The sequence below is a fragment of the Gallinula chloropus genome, assembly GCF_964237585.1.
Source record: "Gallinula chloropus genome assembly, chromosome: 24".
In the NCBI taxonomy this organism is placed as follows: Eukaryota; Metazoa; Chordata; class Aves; order Gruiformes; family Rallidae; genus Gallinula; species Gallinula chloropus.
The window spans coordinates 7341616-7360165 of NC_140109.1; positions in this window are offsets into that span (position 1 = coordinate 7341616).

Here is an 18550-nt window from a genome sequence, read left to right on the forward strand (position 1 = left end):
CATGCTGGGAGGGGGAAGGAGGGAGTAAGATTGTGGAAGAACTTTAGGCTGCTAAGAAGAGAGGGGTGGGGAGAAGGTGCTTTAAGACCTGGCTGTGCTTCTCTGGTGTCACTGGGTGTGTAGTTGTAGTGTAATAAATCACTTTTCTTTCTTTTATTCTGTGCTGAGTCTGTTTTGCCCATTGCACAAATTGGAGAGTGATCCCTCTGTCCTTATCTCAAGTCCTAAGCCTCCCAATATACATATATGTGGCTTTGGTGGGTGTTTGGCTTCTAGCCAAACCACCACAACAGCATTGCAGGGGTTGGCAGGGACCTCCAGAGCTCATGGGGTCCAACCCCCTGCCAAAGCAGGGTCCCTAGGACAGGGCACACAGGTCGGTGTCCAGACGGGGCTGGAATCTCTCCAGAGAAGGAGACTCCACACCCCCTGGGCAGCCTGTCCCAGGGCTCCCTCACCCTCACTGTGAAAAAGTTCTTCTGCATAATATTACAGAACTTCCTACACTCCTACATGATGCTGTTGCCCCTTGTCCTGTCTCCACAGACAAGTGAACCTGGCAGTGGCATTTCTTTACTGGGTGAACCCCCTTATCTACAGCGTGAGGAACCAGGAGCTCAAGGATGCTGTGTGGAAACTGATGGCTGGATGTTTCTAAGCAGCAACAAACTGCTTGTCATCTTCTGTATATCACTGGCCACAAAACTCACATTAGGACCAGTCTGTATTTAGTAGGTGTTTTAGTAGTTGGTTTGGGTTTTTTTTATTCCTAGTATGTCTATGCCATAATAACATGGTGCACGTTCATCCCATGAAGTAGCTCCCAGTATTGTGTGACCCAGACACCATGTCAGGACGAGCTGTGCTCTCTACAAAACACATCTGAACAGACCAGCAAAACTCCACATACTGGTATGAGAACGTTTTCTTTTAAGAACTTGCCAAAACAAATTGTAACAGTGCAATATAAGATTTCTTTACTGGAATAAGTGTCAAGGCATCCGGGGCATCACTAGTGGTCAAGCCGCTGAGCCAGTCCTCTTTCTACTAGAGCTCTGTTCACTGACAGAATCTAAAGGGGGGGGGGGAAAGAAGTAGAAAGGTGAACATGCCACTGGGGAAGAACCATCAGCCAGTTGCTGATCAACACTCTGCATCATCATCATCAACTCCAACAGTGTTGAAAAAACAGGCATGTTGCCAGTCGCACCTCATCTCCCATCGAGTTCCAGAGCTCTGCCAGTGGCAGACCTGTTGCACTGTCATAATTTGTGACCTGGAAAAGACAGACTGACATCAGCGTGCAGACAGACACCAGTCCTGGTTGTGAGTGTGAGGGATTCTCAGCAGTGCCCTGCCCTGAGCCACAGAGTTGGCACGGCCAGCGTCAGCCACTGCGCTGCCGACGCTGCACCAGGAAGGTCTCAGCACCAAGGTTTCTCCACCAGAGTCCTGCCCAGCGGCTGGGTATCCAAGCTGGGCCTTTGTTCTGGCCTGGGGCACACACAGGATGCTGGGGGGAGAGGGGCCAACAGCAGCACTCAAAGCAGCAGCAAGGCTTTCCCAGACAGCTCACACTGACCTGCGCCAGCAGGACTGCGCCTCTGGTCATCTCCACAACAGCGGCGTCCGCTTGGGATGAGAAGTGATCCTCATCTGTGGAGAGAGCAGAGCGGGAGACAGCAGATGAGATGGTGCCAGGCTTCACAGGCCAGGAGGGACTATACAACCAGCCCTGCCTGACCTCTGACAGCAGCCCGGACAGAGAACCCTCCCCTGCCACCGCTGGAGGCATTTGCTGGACCCAGCCTATCGAGCTGGGGGTCACACAAGTATTATCCCTGCTGTGCTGCTGAAGGGAAAGGACCGAGCGCTTTCTAAAGCCACCTTCACATGAACACCAGCAGCTGGTGAACTGGGAGGCTTGAAAGGCAGAGCAGCAGACTTCTGCAGTACCTTTCAGCTGCCATTGCTGGTTTGACTCTGACTAGTAGGAAAATCTCAGGTGTTTGTCTAGCAGATTAAAAGCTGAGTTTGCCTTGGTAACTCCTGCGGGACAGGAGGTGGCAGAGTAGCTCCAGCTACTTCACCTGTACCCTGCCGGTCCTGCCAACCTGCTCCTCAGTAAAGTCATTCCTTCTCTCCTCCATCCACACAGGAGAAAGCCTGGCCCTTCCCCATCTCTCCCCTGGAGCCTGACAGGTTGTGCCACACTCGCACATTTAGAAGAAAATATGTTTCTCCAGCCCTCCCTCCAGTCCCTTCAGAGGCTGCGCTTGCCAGGGGAGGGAGAAGGCTGAGAGAGAATCAAGGCTGGTACACAGCTGGCACCCAGGGAAACCTGCCAGAGCACCACCCAGGGTATGTCTGGAGAGCTCCGTTACCTGCCAGTGGGACCACGTTGTCCAGTAAAACTTCTGCTGCTTGGAAAGGCAGCGATAAGAAGTCAGACCTGAAGGAGAAGGGAATAAACCCAAAGAAGTTGGATTTAAGTTACCCTTGTATTCTTGAAGGGTACAGCAATTAATCAATTGCTTTAGCAGGAATTCAGTTTAAAAGTAACGACCCTCCAAAGACCCCAGACCACGCTGCCAGCAATCCAACAGGCAGCAGCAGAGGAGCTACAGACCTGATCTTCCTGAGCTGGTGGATCTTCACTCTGTCACAGCCTCCATAGTCCACATAGCAGAGCTCCACTTCACCTGTCTCCTCAAAGCACCTATTGCCTTGAGCCCATAACCACGCCCCATCCAGAGCCGGAGCCGCGCAGATCGTACCAACTGCAAAGCAGAAGAGCTCAGGGTGAGTGGATGCCCAGAAACGAGCCCTTTGGGTGGATCAGCCGTGCTGTGCAGCGACCTCCTGAGCACCAACAGCATTCCTGCTGCTGCTCCCATCTCCCTTCCACATCCCTGCCCCTCCATCTTCTTCTGGCAGCTGCGACTCAGCAGAGCTGCCTTGGACTCTCAAGTCTGTCTGCCACTACCGTGCTCAGGGGCATCAGGCTTTTGCATGACCCTACAAGTTTCTCAAGCAATTGAGTTACTTGCCTTCTACTGGAGCTGCCAGGGTAGGAATATCCAGTTGGGAGTAGCAGGCATTCATCTGCTGGCCAAGTCTTTGCAGGACACGGAAGGTGGGGTGTGTATGCTGCTGTAAAAACATGTGGCCAGCATCGAGGTGGTTTGACACGACCACTTCTACAGCAGCTCCCTCTGGGAGGTACAGCTGTCACTTGGAAGAAAGAAATTCTTCTTAGTGTTCACCACAACACAAGCTTCGTTCACAGCCACTCCATGGTCCACCAGCGTGGCCTGAGGCTGAGAGTCATGAGTGCAAAATCCCTGCCACTCCAGCATGTGACTGCCAAAGGCTGCTCTGGATCAGGAGCATAAAGCTACTCCATGCTGCTCTCAAGGACACCAGACTTGGGGCAAGGCCCACCTTCCAACAGGAAGATCAGTCTGGCCCATTACAGTGACACAAGACAGGCAAGAGAGAGCTACACAAAACCAGCCTGGCTGAGAGGGCCTCTGTGAACCACCCACCTGCACTGAGTGTACTACGACAGTGGTGACCAACAGCAGCCTTTGCCCCCGACATCACAGAATCACAGAGTCACAGAATTGTAGGGGTTGGAAGGGACCTCGAGAGCTCATGGGGTCCAACCCCCCTGCCAAAGCAGCTCCCCAGCTCATATTGCACAGGGCAGTGTCCAGACGGGTCTTGAATCTCTCCAGAGATGGAGACTCCACCACCTCCCTGGGCAGCCTGTCCCAGGGCTCCCTCACCCTCACTGGGAAAAGTTCTTCCCCATGTTGGTGCAGAACTTCCTGTGCTCCAATTTGAAGCCATTGCCCCTTGTCCTGTCCCCACAGACAATGAAAAGGGGCTGCCCATTTCCCCCTGCAACACATTTTTAAGATATTTATAAACATTAATAAGGTCCCTCCTTAGTCTGAACAGCCCCAGCTCACTCAGCCTTTCCTCCCAGGGGAGATGCTCCAGGCCCTTCATCCCCTTCGTAGCCTCCTCTAGACTCTCTCAAGGAGATCCCTGGCTTTTTTATCCCAGGGAGCCCAGAACTGGACACAATAGTCCAGGTGGGGCCTGACCAGGGCAGAGTAGAGGGGGAAGATCACCTCCTTTGACCTGCTGGCCACACTCTTCCTGATGCACCCCAGGATCCCATTGGCTCTCTTAGCCACCAGTGCACACTGCTGGCTCATGGCCAACCTGTCATCAACCAGGACCCCCAGGTCCTTCTCCACAGAGCTCCTCTCCAGCAGGTCATCCCCCAGCCTGTACTGATACAAATGGTTGTTCCTTCCCAGGTGCCAGACTCTCCACTTGCTTTTGTTGAACCTCATCTGGTCTCTCCCTGCCCAGCTCTCCAGCCTGTCCAGGTCTCTCTGGATGGCAGTGCAGTGTTCCTGTGTGTCAGCCACTCCTCCCAGCTTTGTATCATCAGGTACTTGCTGAGGGTGGATGCTATTCCCTCATCAAGGTCGTCAATGAAGATATTAAACAGGACTGGACCCAATCAGTGCAGCCAGAAAGCTGTGACTTACCCAGCAAGTCTTTGGGAGAAAACGAGGCGTTGGTGGAAGTGGAGTGTGGATGTTGGTGAGGCGCAGACCTCTGAACTTCTTGCCAATCAGGCTCAGTGCTTTTTCTACTTGCTGAGAGAAGCCTGGGAGATAAATGTCCCGTAGAAAGTCAGCTATGCTGAGGACACCCCCCACCCTGTGAACAAACAGAGCTACCAAAAGTTGTCTGCACCACATCAACAGCTTCAGGGTCCATAGACCGGCCGTGTAGGTGGCTGTCAGACCAACGTGAGACACTCAAGACCACCAAGCCCCACTCTCATCTCAACTGCTTTAGCTTCCAGGATGAACCCAGTTCACTGGCAGGTAGTTTTCACCCACAATTAATGTAAAATCCTTCACAGGCAAGACTCATATTTGAAGATATGTGCTGTTTAATTCCCTGCCCGTCTCAGTCAGGCCCCTGAGCGACACATTAGACCAGAAACACAGAGATGTTTCACTTACCTTCAATGTGACAGACTTGAGAGTCACGCAGATGAGGTGGTGAGGAGACATCAATTTTGGCCCCAGATGCTTGCTTTAGGAAGTTCATGAATCTGCCTTGTCTGCCAATCAAGCAGCCAACTAAACCCTTTGTGGAAGAGAGGAAAGCAGCAGTCAAGAGGAGGAATGGAGGTCAAACCACACTCCCTGCTGGGGCTTGTTTCACCCACGTGCCCAGTTCCTCTAGTGCAGGGCCAGGCAGGATAAGTAAAGGCCATGCTGGACCAGTGCAGAGCTGGTCTGGGATAAGTCAGGGTAGATACAGGCCAGTAAATACCGCTCATTTTCATAGATTCATCTGCACACCTTGGAGAACAGCATGGATGGAAGGTAACAGGGAACAATGAGCCAGCGTTAGCCTGGGCACAGCCCTGAGGTGCCTCCTGCTTACAGCTGGGACTGGCTCTTCACCCCTGTTGAGTCCAACGCTACCTGGAATGCTTCAGTCCTTGTTATTTGCTGTTGATCTCCCTGGGATGGCTCTGAGCCATTTCACCAGCCTGGAAGAACCAGGAGATGGGTAGGGAGCGCAGGGCAGGATGTGAGAGCAGGCCAGAGGCTGCTTACCTTTGGGACCTCTATTTCCCAGCGAACCAGGTCGGGCTTGGTGGAGGTTTCTTCAGGCTTTGACTTCTGTCGAGTCACCATCTTCCCCATGGCACAGCCACTGCCCACAGAGTCCATGGTTTTGACATCCAAATCTAGGAGACATGCACACGTATCAGAGTTCAGACAGCCCACCTGAGCCAGCCACCAGACACCAGGCCAGGAAAATGCAGCGTTTCACAGAGCTTCTCCTCTGCGCTCAGCCAGGAGGCTCCTGTATCGGGGTCTGGGGTATTTCAGAGAAGGGAAAGTTCCTTTTAGACCTGAAGAAAAAGCTGCACAGCTCTAGGAATGCAGCAGAGGCCTGAGTTCAGCAGGACTCCTTCCAAACAGCACCATGGAGCACGAAGTCAAGCCAAGACACAAAGTCAAAGTGACCAGCGTGAGGAGAGCCACGCTAACAGAGCTGCTGCAGAGACTTTGCAGTTCCCCATGGCTTCATCAGGGCTTCTCACAGGGAGTTCAGCACGTGGGGGGCCATGCCAGCTCTTCACACAGAACTGACAGGGTTCAGGGCACTTGGTCTGTAACCGACTGACTCAACCACAGCTCCTCAGAGCACAACTCTGCCTCGCCCAGCAGCACCTCAGAAATGGATGGCTGCTGCCATCCAGCTTCCATTCAGCAGCAGCCCATCAAGAGAGAAGAACCCCGTGCTTACTGCAGGCTGCCTCAATGGAAGCAGAAACCATTCATATGAGCAGGTCTCAAACCAGTGGGGTGTTCAGCACCCAGACATAGCCCATTTCACTGGGCTTCTCAAGCACACCCTCAGCTTTAGACAGCAAACTCCATGCTGAAAGGGGACCAGCCCGTTCACTCCTTTGCAGCCCCACCCAGCAATCCAAAACATACCCACACCCCACGAACACAACATCACCACCCACTAACGTCCAACCCAACAGACAGAACTCCCACACTATCAACAGTAAGCACCCCAAACTTCCAACACTCCACAGAACCACCAGCAAACCACCCAAGGAGAAGCACCAAAACAAATCCCACAATATACCCCACAACCTGTCAGTCTACCCCCTTAACCCCTCAGGTTAAGGATCAGCTGCCAAAGACACAGAATACAAAAAAAACCCACCAACATCCCACCCAAAGAAACCATAAACAACACTAGGGACTCAAAAGGGAACCCCAAACTCAGCAACCACCCACATCCTACAACAGACTCTCATATTAAGCCAACTACCCCATAGTACAGAGAAGGATTTGACACAACCACCAACCCTTCCAAAACGAAACACAGCCCTAAAAACACATCAAATAAATCATATCTTCTCACTGGGCATTTCTCCAAGATCTATGGCTCAAAAAGACACCCCTGAGTGCTTCAACTAGAGGAACCAGGCACTCATTTTACTGTAGATTGTTTTTTTCCTTTCTTTTTTTTTTTTAACCCCAATTCTTCAGACCTAAGGCCCCTGCCATGAGCACAAAATCGCCCTGTGTAATCATGTGCATAATAGTCATGCCCTATTTACATTACAATTCATGTACTAGGACAATATATGCATGTTCTAGCCCATCATATGTATAAGCTCCAACTCCTATCTATGTACATCCTACTTTCAAGTAATTCTGAGTTAATGAAATAAGGACAGAGGGAAACACTCTTCGTACTAAAGACACAGAAACCTGACTTTTACACAACTCCAACCAAGAACACAGATATTCCCACCCACAACAAATCCATGGTCCAGGCCAAGACATTCATGGTCCTGGACTAAACATGCCACCAACTCTCAACATGCCGCTATCTTCAGACCAGGTTATTTATTAATCATTCACCTCACGAGAGATCAGCAACCCGGTGTTAGAAAGACTTTACACACCCAGCTTCAGGGCCATTCTTTTCCCCTACACCCCTAGCACAACTTGCTCTTTTCTGCCTCTGGTTCCTGTATCAGGGCCATAATTAATCCTCAGAGCTTGCTCTTTACGAATACATTCAGGCTATGTGAGTGTATCTCACCCTTGACCCAGTCACTGGCTGATTTCAGCGCTGCTGGTTCCCTTTGCTGGGTTTCTTCCACAGGCCCCCCAGGCAGCTGCAACGGGAGATTTCTATGGGTTTACATGAGCATCACTGGCCCTCGTCCCATTTCTCACCTCCTAGAACACCTGAACGAGACAGTGTAAGTATCTGGGGAACCATTTTTACACTGATGCACTTTGAATCGCATTTAGTTAACATGACAGACCTACAGCACACCCCTCACCTCACAGAAACCTGCAACACCCAAATAAGCTGCTTTCTTTGACACACACCATACAACCACGCAGCTCACTCTAACCACAAGCCCTTCAATGCTACAGCACAGACGACACACCCACAGAAACCATGACCAGAAGACAAGGAAAGCTTAATCCACACAAAGCTGCAGCACCAATACCAACCCCAGTCCTGACAATCAACATGTAACTCCAACACTCCAGCCTTGGCCCATGCAAACATGGAACTAACACATTGAATGTTTCAGCTGACTGGCAGGAAAAGTGCAGCTTCCCCATTCCAATCAAAGACTAATTACTGAATGCCCACAGGGCATAAACACACATTAAACCCCATTCACCTCCACACCCACAAAAATAAAGAGATTCATTAAAAAAATGAATCTATTCAGTTTCACTTCAAACACTAGACTACCCACCACTGAAGTTTCATTAACTTCACTTAAACCTGTAAAAATACTGCCTTAAACCAATAAAAATACCAAGTCACTGTAGCTTAATTATGAAAGCATAACACTGAAGATGTTATGCTACACATACAGAAATAGCTCCCAAATGAAAGGTGCAAAGACTGAGAGATGTCCTTGGCCTGAAACCTCCCCAGGTAGCCCACCAGAAACCTGGCTAACCCTCCCTGGGGCTCAGGGCTTTCCTAGCTGAGGGAATGGTCTTGAGTTTTCCTTACATTGCTTTTAGGCTCTACATGTGCCCACAAGTGAGAATGAGAACAAAAAGAGAGGGACAGAAGAAAAGACAGAAGGAAAGGTAAGGGGAAGCAAAGAAAAATCACAGCAGCATGGAAAGGGATGGGGCCAGGGGTGGTACAGGGCAGGAATTGCCCAGGATGCAAACAGCAGACACAGGGCACTCCAAGACTGGTTATGAAATGATGGAGGGAAGGGGCAGAGGGAACAGGATCTTTTTCTGGATCAGCCTGCAGAAAGCCTCTCCAAACCAGCAACAAAAAATCAACCTGCAAAAAGGACACCACAAAAATTATGCCTCCTAGCACACAGTGGCAAACACCACCTAGGAGCCACGTGCCCCAGGACGAGACCTCCCAGGAAGCCCCAGGAGCCAACAAGGCCGAAAGGCAGCCAGGTGCCCCAGGACTATCCCCCCACATGCCACAGCAGGACCCCATCCGTGCTTTCTGACCCTGCAGGGACATGTCCCATCCCACCTGCCCAGATCCAGGCAGCTGCACCCCTTGCTCCGTACCTCAGACATGGACCCCTCAGCTCCCACCCTGGAGGGGCCACTCCACTCTTTGGGATTTGTCCAGGACCCTCTGGTCCATCACGCAGCCCACTCACCTTCTCCCTCGGTGCAGCCACAGCCCGGTGATGACCCCGCTCCTCTCCTGCTGCACAACAGCCCATCCACAGCCATCCCAGGGCAGAGCAAGAGGAGCCACCAGACCCTCCACGGGCAGGCAGCCCCTTGCAGGAACAGCCCGTCCCCATCAGCCTCACTGCTGGCCCCTGGGGCTCCCTCCTGCCCTGGGCACACAGCTGGAGCCAGGCAGGGAAAGGTGGGGGGGGCACCATCAACTGATCCCTGTGGTGGTTTTACAGTGGCTGAAAGCCAGATGCCCACCAAAGCCCCTCACACCCTAACAAATAACACAGGGAGAGACAGAGGTGGGAAATTACAGTGAGTGGCAGAGCCAAGAGGCAAGGGTAGGGGTCTGTCTGCAGGGACAAACCCAGCACAAACTGAACCATATAGCTACCTGGAACCAGGCAGAGGAGCCAAAGTAAGAAACAGGGGTGGGGAACTGGGGGAGGGGAGGTAGAAAAAGGAGGAAAAAAAGGCTGCAGAGCAAAAAGCATGGCCATGTATGCAGAACTACGAGGGGGAGGAATGCTGAAAGGGTGTCATCTGGGAGCCAGCACCAGAGAGGTGGAACAAGGACAAGAACTACAGGGTAAGGAGGGCAGGATTAACAAATTAGGAGCAAGCACTGGCCAGTGAGGAATGGAGAAGGGCAAAACATCACCAAGGCTGCGTGGCAGAGAGGGAGGAATCTGAAGAACAGGGACTGGGATGCAGACAGGGAGGTTCAGAGAAAGAAAAACAAACAAATGCAAACCAGTCACGGGCTCCCAGCTGGATAGGGACAAAATAAAAAACTGCAGCAGGGAGCTGGACATGGAGGGACAGAGAAGGGCAGACAAATAGCCTGGGCCACGGGACAGACAGCTGTGGACTTAGAACAGTGAGAGAGGGAGCTGGCAGAGACAGAGAGAGACCAAGGGAAGAGTCCAGGCAGGGAGAGGGAGAGCTGACAGACTGGGAACGGGGAGCCAGAGACAGATGCAGAAAACGAACAGACTAAAACACCCAAAGAACCCCAAAAAAGCCCAAAACACAAAGAAGCCACAAAAAACCAATGAAAAACTCCCACAAACCGCAGATCCCACAGGAAAAGCCAGGGAACCCTGTGACTGAACCTGATGGGAGGGCTCAGAGGGGTCTCTGGGAGTCAGGGTGCCCAATGCCTGGTCTCAGGGAGGCTCCCACAGGGTCTCCTTCCCCCTTACGCCCAGCCTCGCTGTCCTCACTGGCAGCCCTGGCCTCAGCTCAGCTTGGCCGCGGCTGGAGCAGAGCCTGGGCCGGCCCAGACCAGCATGGCCGCCTGGCAGCCCTGTGCCCCAGGCCTACAGCTCCCAGCATGCCCCGGGGCTCCCCTGGCTGTGCCTGAGCCTCTGGGGACACCGTCCCCCAGCCCGGCCCAGCTCCCTCAGGCCCCAGGGCTGCTCCCTGAGGCTGCCCTGGCCCTGCACTGAGAGGGGCACAGCAGATGGACAGAGGGACGGAGGGACACAGGCCGGGCCAGGGGGCGGGCCAGGGGGACACAGCAAAGGCAGGTGGGAGCAGAAGGGATGGAGAGAAAGGAGAGAAGGGCAGGGAGCGGGAGAGAGACGTGTGGAGGAAGGGAAGCAGAGCAACAGGCCCTGGGACAGACAGACAGGGGTGAGGAGGGACAGACAGGCTGTCAGGGAAAGAGAACATCAGCCAGTGTCTGAGGGGCAGAGAGGGGAGATGAAGGAAGAAGATGTGTCAGCTGAGAAAGACAGGGAAAGAACAAGATCCTGATGGGCTACAGACAGTGGGAGGAATCCCAAAGTGGGGGCAAGGATCTGGACAGAGCAGCGTAGGGAGGGTCAGGAGCAGCAATTATGGGCAGCGGCCCCAGTCCTTGAGCTCCTGTTTGATCCCAGTTTGGAGCCGTGCCATGGCCTGGAGAGCGTGCTGCAGGGAGGTGACAGCCACTGGCGAGCAAGGCTGAGACCCGCCTGAGCGCAGAGGTGGCCGCAGAGCAGCCCAGGTGAGCTGGTTCTCTGGACTGTCAAAGGGGACACCCCTGATTGTGCTCATGGAGCAAAGGAGGATACGCTGAGCAGAGATGTCTCTAGTGTTCCGCTCTCCACCCAGGTCACGCGATGGCTTTGTTTCCTCACGCTGTGGCAGTACTGCAGGGCAGGGATGGCAGGGAAGGTTTGGGTTTGGACGTTTGGGATTTGGGTGGATGAGCTCTTGGTTTAGGAAGTTCTTTTTTGGGCACCAAAATGGGTGCCAGTGGTTCCAGAAAGTTCCTCTCCCCCCTTTGCAAGCATCTTGGAGAACGGGAGTAAACTGGGAGGGACGCCCCTGCCTAGGGATATATTCAAAGGGCATTGTAATGCGGGGTGGTGACAATATCACTTGTTTAGTGGTGAAGAGTGGCCTGAAAATGGGACCTTGAAGTATCACACTGTCTTTCCATTCCTGTTGATTTGTCCAAGAAAGGAGGAGAGGTGGGAGGAGATAGCATATGTGTTGAAAAGGGACTGGAAGATTAGACAGAGAGATGGTTTGATGGATTTATGAATCCCAGAACGGCAGATAGTCTTTAACTGATGAAGGAAAGTGAGAGGAGCATTTGCGTTGCAAAGGTTCTAAGATGAAAAAAGAGTGTGTTTGTTGTTGAAGCCTTGAGAAACTGGTGTCAAAACTCACTAGCCTTGGTTACTCTTAAGCAGGTATCCTTTACTGAAGCATTGGGCAGATGGCTTTTCTGAATGTGTGCCTCCTTTGAAGCAAAATGTCTCATCTTTATACAGATTAACTCTGCATTGTCTAAGAAAAGGCAGAGATATGCAGATTATTTCTGCAGAGTTTCAAAAGCACCTTCCTGCACCAACTGGACAGTAAGGGCTTGTAGCAGAAAACAAGATGTGCTCTGTCTCTTAATGGGGCTGTGGTCTCTTTCTTTATTACTCCCCTGTCTTCACTTACTTCTCTTCAGGCTGTTCCAGGGTTATGGTTCAATTTTGTAGCTGCTCTAACAAAACAGCTGAATTGTCTCTTAAGCTACATCATTGAATCCTCCCCCAGCCCCCTTTTCATTATCCTCACAAATTCATTTGTAATCTCCAATGATGCTATTCTGTTTCAATGACTTTTACCTGTCTCTACCTGATGTCTTATTTTATTTCTCCTCCAGTCATCTGAAGTTACAGTGTTGTGTTTACACCACCAGAAAGAAGATTGAATTACCACAGAAGAACCTAAACCCACCATACCTATCGTAATAATCCGTTCAAAAAGCTGCTTGATCCAGGCAAAGTTTGGGAGCCAGGAAGTAAGTTTATTCCAAACCTCTTTAAATCCCCGTGATGTGTCATCTTGAGCTACTGGTTGAAGTTGTTTTGTTTGTTTCCTCATACTAATTAAATCTGCTTCAGTTTCCTTTTCTTGATCTATATCTGCACAAGAGCTTTGATTTATTACCCCCTTCTTTGGCAGGGAGCAAATCTAGTGCTTTGGTCTAATTATGTCCCTTGAGGAAGAAACCTCAGTTTGTAATCTTGATGGCTGGCATCTCTTGTGTCCTTTTGGAATAACCCCATGCTGGCAGACATACCAACTGTAGATTTCCCAATTGATTTACTCATAGCAATGGGGAGAACCAAATGGTGGAAAGCATGAGGACGTACTACTGGGGGCTTTAGTCCCTTTTTGTGTATTGTCCTCTAAGGGGTTCTTAGAATTCTTGCTGGAGGGTGCAAGTGATTAAAAATTGGGTGTCCAGGAATTAGGTATCCTAAAGCCCATGTTCTGCTCCATTTATGTAGTAATGCTTGGCAGGCCTTTCCATGTCCACATAGCCCCCCTGATCCTTCAGGAGTATAGTGAAACAAAGAATGTCCCCTTCATCTGTTAAGCAGAGGGAGTGGACACCCCCTTGGGATGGGAGTGGTGTACTTGGCATTGGTGAGGGCCTGGAACAGGCTGCCCAGGGAGGGGGTTGAGTCACCTTCCCTGGATGTGTTCAAAAAAAGGGTTGATGAGCTACTTAGGGATCTGGTTTAGCACAGGATGGGGATGGTTGGACTCGATCTTCAAAGGTCTCTTCCAACCTGGTGATTCTGTGATTCTCTGACTGTTTTGACAAGAAGCGTTTCCTTTCATGGGTCAAAACACAAACTCCAAGTTAGGGCTGTAGAACTGACATGAAAGTCTCCTAATTGTAAGGCAGCTGTGTCATTTCCCATTAGAATGATGGCTTTTCCCAAACGTTGCAGCTGTTCCTTGGGATTGGTCCCATTCTTTCACTTGCTGTTCTCACAAGTGTCTGATGTCAGGACACTCGACATCACTGTAGCTGTCCCCCAGCATCATGTTTATCTGCTGGGGAGTTGCACCGATTTGTGACCAGGCAAACATTCAGTTCCTTCAGCTGCTGGAGAAGGCCAACGTAGTCCCCCTGCCCTCTGGAGCCAAGAGCTATAGGGCCAACTCCAGTTAGCAACTGCCACTGGTATTCCAGAGAGGGGCGGTTCCATGTATTCCGTGGGCAGTGTGGTACAGATCCAAGAGTCATTGTCCTTCCAAGCAGGAATGGTGTCAAAGAAGCATGTTAATAGATGGGCAGAGTCATTTTTCATAGTGCCAGCTCCTCAGTTTCAGCCTTCAAGATCCTTGGGGTTCAGAGGACCATTGCTCTCCTGGGGCTCTTTTGACTCAGGAAGGATGAATCCAGGGAGGTCGCTCTGACTCATGGAAACTAACTCCACAACTCAGGGAGAGTCCCAAAGCGGGTCTGGTTATTGCAGTGCTGGGTGCAGTACAGAAGAATTCTGAGAAAAGGGTGTGCTATTCAAAGCAGTTTTGAGAATTCATTATCATAACTCTCCTCCCTCTGGCACAGGCAAACTGTTGTCTGCTGATGGTCTTTGGGGGTCTTCTGGAGGAAGGCTCACAGTCTTCCTCAGAGTAAACTAGTCACCTTTGGTGCAGATTGCTGAGTTACAGCCACAAGGTCAGTTTGCACCTTGACTAATTGCACCAGCAGCTCCTGCTGTCTTGCCCCTGCCTCTTCCTGTTGCCTCCTCGATGTTATCTACCCTTCAGCTGGGGTTGGGCTCGATGATCTCTCGAGGTCCCTTCCAAGCCCCACGACTCTGGGATTCTGGGATTCTGCTTATGGCAAAACATCTGCTCATGGTAAAACATCTGCTCGTTAGTGTCTGTCTCTTCCCAGCTATTGTTCCATTAGTCATTTGGAGATGTCAAACTCATATTTGCCTACTAAACCAATTTCTATCTATATCAGCTTGTTTAGCAGTCACAATCGTGAAGAACCAGTCTCCACAGAGCAGATAAGAAGCAGTTCTTCAATTGCAGCGCTGGGGAACACGGGGGATGGCTCCACCAAGGACGTGTTCCCCCAAAGGTACAAAGCACAACATATTTATACAATTTTATCCAAGTCATTGCACATCATGCTCGCTTCTTAGCTTGACCTTTGCAGTGATTGGCTTTTGATGGCTTCACTTTATCTATATTCTTATTCTATAAAAATCATTGGTTAACTATGCTGATTGTTTTAAATACAAAGAGGGGAGGATAGTGATTAGCATATTCATGTTACTTCCTGGAAATAATTACCCTATGTGAATGTCCTCCACACATGTGTAGTTGTGTTGAGCTGGGTCCTCTGGTGGTCATCGATACTCTGCCCCACTGTGTCTGCGAGTGAACCCCATCCTTGAGCAAGCTCACTTCGTCTTCGGCTGCTGTTTCCTAACCAAAGCCAGTTTCTTCATGGACTTATTGTTTTAACTCAAGGTCCGTAACCAGCACCCACTGTTTTAATTCAGAGTCCATAGTGATTTTCCACAGTGATAAAGGCACACACCGTCTTGTCCCTAAAAGCCTTAACATGCTGTATATTCTCATAGCCCCTATAACTCCTTTAAAAGCAAAATCATTTTCTAAGCTAAAACCAAAATCACCTAGAAGTTAAGCTGTTTTATTAGGGTTACTGTAACAAACTCTCGTACATTTAAACCTCTGGCCCTGGTCCCTAATGGACTTTTCTTCATTTGTTTCAATTGTTTTCCTAGAGATCCCTTCTAATTCTGCAACTGCAACGCTCGGTTCAAGTGTGACAGCTGTTCCCCTCACAGTTTAAACACGGCTTAGGCCAAAAATCTGTTCTTCCTGTCTTCCCACTGACAAAATGGGGAAAACCCCCATCCCCTCCCATCCCATCCAGCGTAAAATGGGGCTGGGAAACACCATCTTCCAGCCTGGAAAAGTCTCCTCGCGGCTGGGTTGGGATTTGTTTTTGCTGAGGGTTTTTTGGTGTGTTTGGCCGGGATCGTGCTGTGAGGAGTGACGACTCCTGGCCGCCTTCCCCCCGCCTGTGCTCCCCTCCTTTTCCTCCGTGGGTTTCTGGCCCTCCCCCTTCATTTTGCTATGAGGAGCGAAAACTCTTTGCCCCGAGGTGAGGTGACTCCAACAACATCACCGCGTGTTCTGCTGCTTAAAGAGCGAAGCGGGTTCAAGATGTTTTGGCTTGAAAAGCACACGAGCGTTGAGTGCCAGGAGGAGGTCAGGGGTTGGGGATAGATCCAGGGCCCGGGAGTTCTTCTCCCGTTCCCCATTTCGCCTTGTCTCCTCATCCTGCTACCCCAACGCTCATCAGACATCAGTCAGGGAGGAGAAAACCGTCTCCCTTCCTCCTCGGAGAAGTGGCGTTCCGAGCCCGAAGCGCATCTGTCCCCCTCTGTGAGTTCTAATTCGTGGCTTTTTTGGAAGGATTTGAGATTCCCCCAGCCCGTCTCTTTCCCCCTGACCCGCCTCACCACGTGTGACATCACATGTGTTCCTGTCCCTATAGCAACGGGCTGACCCAGGGGTGGCCAGTTGCTTCCCAGCATCCTTTGCAGGTAGCAGCCTGCAGTGTCAGTGCTGGTGCTGTGGGATACGCTTCCCGACGTGGGTGTTCACTCCCTCCAGCTCCTCTTTGGGAGCTTCTTCAAGGTCATTAGCCCAGCCTCGCTGGCCCCATACAGGTCAGACATTTGTGGATCCAGACAAGAACTGCAGCCGACAGACAGCTCAGAAGCCAGGTCCTGGAATCCTTGAGCTGCGGCCCGGGGAAGGTGTTTGTCCACCACCGAGCTTCTCCTTATCATCTGTCGAGGTAGCCGACTTCTTCTCTCTCTTTTTTTCCTTTTTCCTTTTATTGCTCTTCTCCTCCTCCCCAGTTTTCATTCCCTGACTCTCCTTGGGGAGTTGTGACCCACCAAACCCTGGGATCTGAGTAAATACCTCAAACCAATCCCCTGTCTTCCCCTCCGACCTCCCTCTGTGTCCCAGCCCTGCCCTGTGCCACATCTCAGGTTTATCATCCAGAACTCCTCAATTCCAAATCTCTTCCCGATCCCTTGCGCCGCAGCAGAACTTTAGGGACAAAACCAACTAAATCAGGGCAGTTTTAAACTGGACTTGGCTTTCTGGCAGCTGGTTGACGTCCCTCTTGACCAGTGGGTGTCCATCCCCACCATCATCATCATCATTGCTGTGAAGAGGAACACAAAGCGTGGTGCTCGGGGGCTCCCAGCCCCTCTGCTCTCCTGACCATAACCCCTCCCCCTTTTTCTTTGCAGTTGACATGGATGATGAAGACGCCCGGTGCCTGCTGGATGTCATTTGGTAAGCGAAACCCCACGGTTTCAGGAAGGCAGGAGGGTGGGAAGGGGGTTCTGCCGCTTCCCTGGTGCAGCGTTAGGTCTCCTGGAGCCAGAAATCCCCCGAGGCGCGTTCCAAAGGGGTCCCAGCCCTACAAACCCTTCCTGATGGATGGTTGGCATCCCTCAGAGGGCTCCGGGCTGTACCGGAGGAGGTTTGGCACTTGTCACCTACCCTGTCGCCGCCTCCTTTTCCTTCAGAGTTTGTGGCTGGAGCTCCCTGGGAAGAAGGAGGCCATGGCAGCCTTGGAAAGAGCATTTACCTTCCCCACCATACCTCAGGCCTGCGATGGAGCCGCTGGCGCCCCAACCCCTTGGGTTCCATTAGTGAAGGGAGCTTAATTAGACCCGGGCGCGATGCTGCCGGCGCGGCGTGTGCCTCGTGTCCCCCCTTAACCCCTTTCTTCCCACTTTTGTGTCTTGCAGCGACCCTCAGGCCTTGAACGAATTCTTACATGGATCCCAAAAGGTAGTGGTGCCTTGTTTCTCTGCCCCGAGACCCCTTTTTGTCCTTATCCCACCTCTTTTCTTCTTCTTAATGAATGAGGAGGGGGGGTTTTTTTCCTTACCACACACCCCAAAAAACCAGAAAGCAAACCCCAAGTTCAGAGCCATGTGGTCAGAGCGGCGAGCCAGAGCTCACCTTCCTGGCAGCACCAAGCACAGGGGCTTTTCCCCCCCATCCCCTTTTTGTGTGTTTCCTTTTTTAGATACATTTTTAAATCGGGGGTTTTCCTGCATTTTTTGGGGCTCTATTCTCTCAGAAGAAAGTAAATCTCATCATTTTAATTACAGATTGGCAGTGATGATCTCCTGGACAGCACAGGAGATGCAGTCAGTGCCTTTTTTGGAGGTGCTGGTGTATGTATTTTTAATTGATACTTGAGGAATGACGGTTTAGAAACCTTTCAGTTTTTTTATTCCCCCTTCCCCCCCCACCCCTTTTTTAATATTTCCCTCCCCCTTTTTTTTTTTTTAATTCCCCAGCTTGTTTTCCATCTGTTTCTCAGCTCTAGTGAGGAAGAGAGGCAGGATGCAGGGATTTGTATCTCTCACAAGAAAAGCAGCCGGGTTTTTCACGGAGGGCTTTTTCCTTTGAAGGTTTCTTCCTGGAATATGATTTTGTTTCCCCTTCACAACCTGATGAGGTGTTTTCAGAGGTTTGCTCCATGCCCATGTCAGAACAGCTCAAGCCCCCTCCCTTCCCCCCTGCCTCGTTGGGACGTCCTTGGCCTCCCTGACTTGCAACTGGTCATTTGAGGGTCATCTTGTCGGCTCTCCAAAGGCCACAGTACCCGGGGGTTGGGGTCCCCTGGGGATGAAGAAGTAATTTCAGGTCTGGGGGCAAGGGAGCCCATGGCCCCCTCCCCTCCCCTCCGAGGTGGCTGGCGAAATGTGTCAGGTGAGCTGACTCGAAGTCCTCTTTGCACCTGAGCTCAATTCCTTCTCCTCTCTTCTTCCTCCTTCCTTCTCCTCCTCCCCACGCCGCTGACCGGCTGTCTCCCCAGCTCCAGATGCAAGAGCCCTGTGGCAACCATCTGAGCACCGAGCAGAGTCCACCTGCCACCAGCCTGG